Below are 6,880 nucleotides of genomic sequence, written 5' to 3'. Positions count from 1 at the left end.
AAAAAAAAAAAAAAAAAAAAAAAAAAAAAAAGGAATTTTGTGCAGAAAGGATAACTTTAAAAAACTAGCCTTTCAAACCAACGCAGGACAAGCAGAGGGCAAACTATTAACGAGGGGTGTATGAGCGCTGACTGAAGTCTTCACTGAGGAAGCTGCGCACGCCGGCCCCTCCACATTCTCAGGGCTGTGGAGCCCTTCTCCTGCTTCCTCCCAGCTCGGGGAGCTCGGAGAAGGCCACGGAGATTCAGGCCAGCGAGCATCAGGCAGCTGTCGAAGAGCCGGAGCGCTTGTGCCGCTGACAAGGGCAATGAAACTGCTGAGAAAGCGGCCTGGGAAAAGCAGGGCACGGAATCGAGCGTGAGCACTGCAACTTCCAGAGGGGAGGAGACAGAAAGGAAGGAGGCCACGGAGTGGATTTGCTGTCCAGTCATCAGGGACCCTATGAGCAAAGGGGCCCCTGATGAATATCTGCCCTGTGAGGAAAGGCTGAGGGAGCTGGGCCTGTTCAGCCTGAGGAAGAGAAGGCTGAGGGGGGACCTGATCAGGATCTATAAATACATCAAGGGAGGCAGCGAGGAGGAGGAGGCTGGCCTCTTTTCAGTGGTGACCGCTGACAGGATTAGAGAAAATGCCCACATACTGAAGCACCAAAAGCTCCACAGGAACTTAAGGAAAAATTTCTTAACAATGAGGGTGACAGAGCCCTGGAACAGGCTGCCCAGAGAAGTTGTGGAGTCTCCTTCTCTGGAGATCTTCTTGGATTCAGCCCTGTGCCCTGTGTGTGCAGGAACTTTGGACTAGATGATCTCTAGAGATCCCTTCCAACCTCAAGGATTCTGTGATTCTGTGATTCTGTGATTCTATGGTTAGGGCAGCTTACAGAAACACTCTGCAAGGCTGGGCCCGGTGAGCTCTCCTTTGTGCATGTCATGAGAAGTTCACATCCGCACAAGGCTACAGTAAAACTCCTGAACTGGAGGGAGTTAATAAAGCAAAATACTTAGCTAGGAGCTGTTTATAGTGGAGCTTTGTGGGAGAAAGAGCAAATCTAGGACATTCTGTGGAGCTGTCGACCCTTGGAAGTGGTTTAAAGAAAGAAGCAAACAGAAGCGCTAGAGCCGCCTTCCAGCAGGGCAAGCAGCAGCACCAGGAAACTGCCACGTTGGACAACCCCAACATGTCCAAAATCTCTGCAGTGTCTGCAAGAGAGAACCACAACCAAACAGCTGCACCAAGCCACCACCACTAATTAATTTCATTACCATCTGAGGCAGCTTTTCCCCTAATCAGGTGCTCTCCTGGCTACCAGAAGCCTTAGAAACAGCACAGTGGGAAAAGGGCAGTCACGAGATCCAGGCAAAGCAAAGAACTGGCTGCATAAAAGAGCCTGCAAACCTTCCTGCAAGGTCAGCCTTGTTAACAGGGATTATGGAAAACAAATGCCATTATTTCTTCCCTCAGCGTACTGCTAAAGTGTTTCATTTTAATCAGATTATTTGTTTTTTTGATGTGCACACAGCAAACTTCTTAAAATAAAAAATGAGAAGACTGGGCCATTGTTATATAGTGCATGTTACCGCGCTCTGTTCACCTCCATAAATACTCTTGTTTCTATACCATAAAAACAGTACTGTCAGAATTTAAGCTTTAGCCTGTGGCTGTGCATCCAACTTTGTGCAATCCTAAGAAAATTGGAGCTACTGCTACAAAGGAATAACACAGGTGCAACAACCACTGAGTGCAAGGCAGATTAGCAAAGGTCTTTCTTTTATCACTTGAAGTTTAATGAATCGATTCCTCCCTCCAGCCATTGAGCTCCTGCTGGTAACATTTCTGCTGCATTTTGATTCAGCGAAAATATAAAAGCTCCTGCAGTCAGCAACTAAAGCTCCCTTGCCTGAGTCATCCTTCATCATCTCGCTGCATGCTCCATCACCCTCAGAGAGATCAAATGAGCCAAGCTGGACAGATACCAAAGATTTACACTAGCAAAAACCATACAAAATAACATGTAAGCTGGACTCAGCAAAAGGAGAAAAAATAATTTTCTCTCATCTTTTAAAGGAATATTTCCATGTTCCCACATCAAAACAAGTACCCTTCAAAGATAAATTTAGAGATAACACCAATAATTATCAAGCATGCTTTGTTCTCTCATTCCTCTCCTTTCTGAAGATGATGCCTGGACTTTAGGAGTCTTGGTAAAAGAGACATTGCTGTCGGTTTCTTAGAGGACCACACAGTTGGAGAGAGAGGAGAGAAGCTAGAAACAACCTCAGTTTTAGTTCAGCTCAGCTTCAAACGTGGGAGTCTCACTTCACTAGGCAGAGCACAGTCAGCACCCCAGACCTCTGCAGAAGCCTTTCAGCTGCTCTAGGGCCAAGCCACTGACCACCTACCAAGTCATCCACCACCCTGCAGCTAGCAGAAGAGGAGGACGGGCTGCTGGCTGCTGCTCCAGTGTTCAGCTGCAGCTGCTCGGAGCGGTGCCAGCTCGCAGCAGCACTGCCTGAAGCCCGGCCCAGGGTGGGACGTCACCTCCAACGCACACAAGGACGTCTCTTCCTTGCGGGAAGCTCCACAGGCAGCCCTGGGCGCTCACTGGGGACATGCAAGTGAGTAACCAGGGTGTAGGGGCAAGCCGGACGCACTGGTAAGAAATTTGGTTGGCTATTTTAATGAAGGGAAGCGCTTTCTAAAGAAAACTTCAAAAGGTTTCCATGGCACTGTTTTTTTAGAAGCGTAAAAATGTTGAAATTTCAATGCTTCCTCAAAACAGCAAAGTTGCATCCCAGAATCTCACTAGAGCCAAACACAGCCAGGGTCTGTGCTCTGTATGTGTACCAGTTACCTAGTCCACTGCCAGCACTTTGCTAACTTCAATGCCTCGGATTTAGTAAGCAAGCATTATATAAAACTCATGAAACAGTTATCTCAGTTCAAATGACAGGGAGAAGCAGAACCTAAAAGATAATAAATACAAATTAAAATTTAAAAAAGTATTTTTTCATGTCATTTTGCATGCATTTTGTGTGCATTTTGTTAGTGCTAGGCCCAGATCACCGCCCAGATATTTGTAGGTAAGCACAAATTCCCATTTATCTAACAATTTGCTCCATCTCTTGAGCATCCCACGTGATGTGCAACTCATTAGTGAATTCCGCTGTTTCCAGCAAGCGTCTCCAACATGGATTACCCCCTTTGCTGGAGCACACGCCGCACTAACACAAAGGCAAAGCCCTGTCCCCACAGCTGCTGCGGCCTGTGAGCACCCGCTTTCTCTGCGGGCCAGGCTGCCCTGCTCGACTCCCCCGCTGGCCTGCAGGCAGTCTCAGGCTTTGCTCCACACTGCAAAGACTTTTGTGAATCAAACTGTGCTCAGCACACAATTCTGACACAGGAATTGCTAAATTGTTACAGGGGAACAAAACCTCGCTCTTTTACTTTCAGTGCATCAGATAGATAGTTTGTTTTCACCTCGAAATGCCAGAAGAAAAAAGAAATTGAAGGAAAAGATTTTTATATTGGATGCTGCAGATTATTCACTTCATCTGGCTGTCCTGAGTGATTAGGTTCCAAAAATCTGAGTTATTTCTCCGAGACTAAGCATAGACAGGCCCATGGTTCACTTTCAAGTTCAAGATTTTGAATACTTTTAATTGTATTTTAAAGCAAGCTTACTAAAAATAGATTTACACCACTTCATATTTCTTGATTTGATTTGTATGCATTTTGGTAAATTAGATGAAGCTCAATTTGTAGTTAGTTCATCAACAACCGAACCCACTGGCATTACAATTCATTTTTTCAACTTGCTTTCATTACCAAAGGACTTCTGGTACTCATATGTCTAGAGCAACAATTTGGGAAAGAAAACATCCTACTGATACAAAACAGAAATTGTTCTCTACACCAAAAGTTGCTAAAAGAAGTTTGGCATCCACGTTTAAATCAAGAAACTAAAGCAATTCATTTCACTGGGATCATTTGGACTCCCAAATACTCATTCATTCTATTTTGCTTTGCTTCTTTTGAAAAAGAGAGTCAAAAATATACTTTATAACTTTGACATGTGTATTTAAAAGGAATAGCTGCAGAAAGACCCAGGCAGGCTCATTAACAGAGCACACACAAAATACTATTTAGAACAGTGTTATTGCTCGCAATTTGCACAGCTGCATTTCTTAGACTACAACATTATTCCTAGCTATGCCATTTTTTGGAGCAAGCCCTTTTGAGATAAACATAGAAGTCATGGCTAGGAAAGAGCAAGAGCAGCTGCATAGCTACTTGAATGGGTAATTCCCAACATTATCCAACTCCTAATTTAACTAATAGCTATAATTACAATTAGTGGGCTTTTTTTTTTTTTTGCTTTTTAAAGGTTTAAATCTTTCTATTGATTGTCCATTTATCTTTATCCATTAACAGATTTCTAAAATATTTTTCTTAGGAACAACATTTGTTCTCTTGCTAATTTAGCCTCTGAGATGAGTTGCAGAAACTAGTACACAGAGGCCACTCAGATGAGCACTGTGCATTTATGGCTGCCAATATGGTTCACTAAATTATGATGTTTTATCAGAACTTCTAGAAAAACAAAACACAACAAAAAAGCTTCATTTTGCTCTTTGGAACCCTGAGTAAACTAAGCTTTCTTGGCACCAATTTTTTTTCCCCCTTAATTCTAAGATGAATTCAACAGTAATGCAAAATTCTTTAGGATGCAACTTTCCATGGGCTGATATACAGATCATTTAATTCACTACAGACAACAGTGATTCTAGTTTCTATCGTATCACCAGTATGTCTCATAATCTACATTACTGACTAGGATGATGATATTAGTCTTCAAAACTTTCCTTTTTTTTTGTTTTTGAGATGAGCAAAGATGCTATTTATTCCGAACAGCAGGTTCTTGGATGGACAAACACAGGTTTTCCTTGACTTGTGCTTTTGTCCCACTTTGGCAGCCCACACAAAAAGATGGTTTGAGATCTAGATAAATACTGTTAACCCATAGGTGAGAAACCTACTTATCTTTTACCTTTTCCCTCTGAGAAGTACAGTTCTTTCAAGGTGCTCTACCTTGCTTTAGCAATTGCCTTGAAGGATGAGCAGAAGAGCCACTCAACATGACTGATGCATTGGAGACTATTTACCTTGTGGCTTTGGACTTGAAGCTGTACGTGGGGACTGTTTGACTGGCACGCTGCCATTTATTCCCTGAGCTGCTTCATGGTGCACGCTCTGCTCAATGAGCCTGGCTGTGGCACTCGCTGGGCAGGACTGAGACGCTACTAGGACCTTTGGACAGGTGCTGCTGCCTGAAAAACAAGCATATAAAGGAAAAAAACAAGTTACAAACAGACCAAATACAAGGTAGAATGATACCACACCTGCTAACACCTCAGAGTGAACTGGAATGCTTGCCTTCACCTTTAACTTCTTCTGCTAAAATATGCTTTGCCTTTCATTAGAATTTATTGCATTGCTAAAATTGTGAAGAGCTTGATATAACAAAAAAATTCCTCTATGCTTAGCCTAGGCTATCCCACAGGAAGATCTCTATTAGACATTTTTTCTATCTGGACTGTCAATGTGTTCAGCACTGTAAAAAAAAGAATATTCTTGTTCAGCCATTTCATTTCTGCATACAAAGTGTTCACAAAAATACTACACATTCAAAAAATGTTTCTTTTATTATGGAAAGTAGCATTCAAAAATTAGCTGAATGTATTTCAATCTCCGAGGAAAGAGTTCCTATTCTATTAGAAAAAAAGAGAGGGAAATGCAAATCAAGCTGACACTTCTATTACATTTCCTCCTGGCAGAATGCAATATAGTCTACTTAAGAGATCAATATGTTGCTTTTTTTTTTTCTCCTTAAGAAACTTTAATGAAGAAGATAAAGCAAAATATACACTCCAAGAAAGAAACTGCTTTAAAATCATCTATCATTACAATGTGGTCACAAAAAGTTAATTTGTACGCAGCTGCTTTTGGGGTGTAGAAGTAATCAGTTCTGTGAATATGGTCAAAGACTTAAAGAAAATAATGCCATGAAGGAGTTTTTTTTCCATTTCTGAATCAAAAATTCCTACAACTTTTTCTGCAGGAAGGAACAAGGGAAAGGGAGCCTATCCACCTGTCCCTATCGCAGTGTTGTCCTCAGGATTTATAGTAAAACAAACAAAACTGAGTATCCTTCAAGTTGTTATTTTTATTTGCCATCATTTTTTCCTGCTTTTTGCTTCCACCAGTAGCAATGCAAACACACGGGGGCCTTTTTTGGCTGTTTTCAAAAAACAAATCCAAAACCCGGCCAGCCATCTCCCAGGACGATGCCCCGATGTCTTCTGAACAGTAACTGGGCCGCACAGCTTGACAGCTCTAATCTAATCCATCCTCCTATCCCAAGGCAAAATCCATTATATCAAGCCATTCCTGATGACAGCGCAGCTCATTCCTGAAACAGCAGTGAGGACAAAGAGCGAGAGGAAGCTACTGCTCAACGGTGTTTCAAAACCCTCCAACATCGTGTGGCTTCCAACAATATTTTCAGCTAGGTAGGCTTTTCCTTCTTCATTTGAGGTTCTTTCTTTCTTTCCTTCACATGCCGGAGGAGCCCGGGCCCAGGAAGCCGCCTGAGCCGGCGCGGGGCCTTGCTCTGCTCCACGCGTGGTCAGCGTCCCCTCCTGAGGTGCCAGCTCCCCTCGCACACGCAGCGCCCTTAAAGGACACCGCGGTCCCCTCTTCCCTCTCCCTCAGCCCTACAGTCATTACGGTTGGAAAAGACCTTCACGGTCATCGAGTTCAACCGTAAATCCATCACCACCATGTCCCCGATGCCTGCTAGGCCGTGTCCCTAAGTGCCTCA

At 43.2% G+C, this 6,880-nt stretch overlaps 1 protein-coding gene across 1 annotated transcript in view; it reads right to left on the bottom strand.

Moving 5' to 3' along the window:
- The window catches only part of FGD4 (FYVE, RhoGEF and PH domain containing 4), a 34,543-nt gene extending 29,235 nt beyond the window's left edge, over window positions 1–5,308 (bottom strand). Inside the window, exon 1 of the mRNA XM_026040334.1 lies at window positions 5,163–5,308. The gene's annotated coding sequence lies outside the window, so the exon portion shown is untranslated. The remainder of the gene's footprint in view (window positions 1–5,162) is intronic.
- Window positions 5,309–6,880: the final 1,572 nt, after the last annotated feature.

This window comes from Nothoprocta perdicaria, unplaced genomic scaffold, assembly GCF_003342845.1.
Source record: "Nothoprocta perdicaria isolate Ctin4 unplaced genomic scaffold, notPer1 scaffold_253, whole genome shotgun sequence".
NCBI classification, from domain to species: Eukaryota; Metazoa; Chordata; class Aves; order Tinamiformes; family Tinamidae; genus Nothoprocta; species Nothoprocta perdicaria.
Note: the sequence above shows the minus strand (reverse complement) of the source record. Positions and strands in the feature narration are given on the sequence as shown.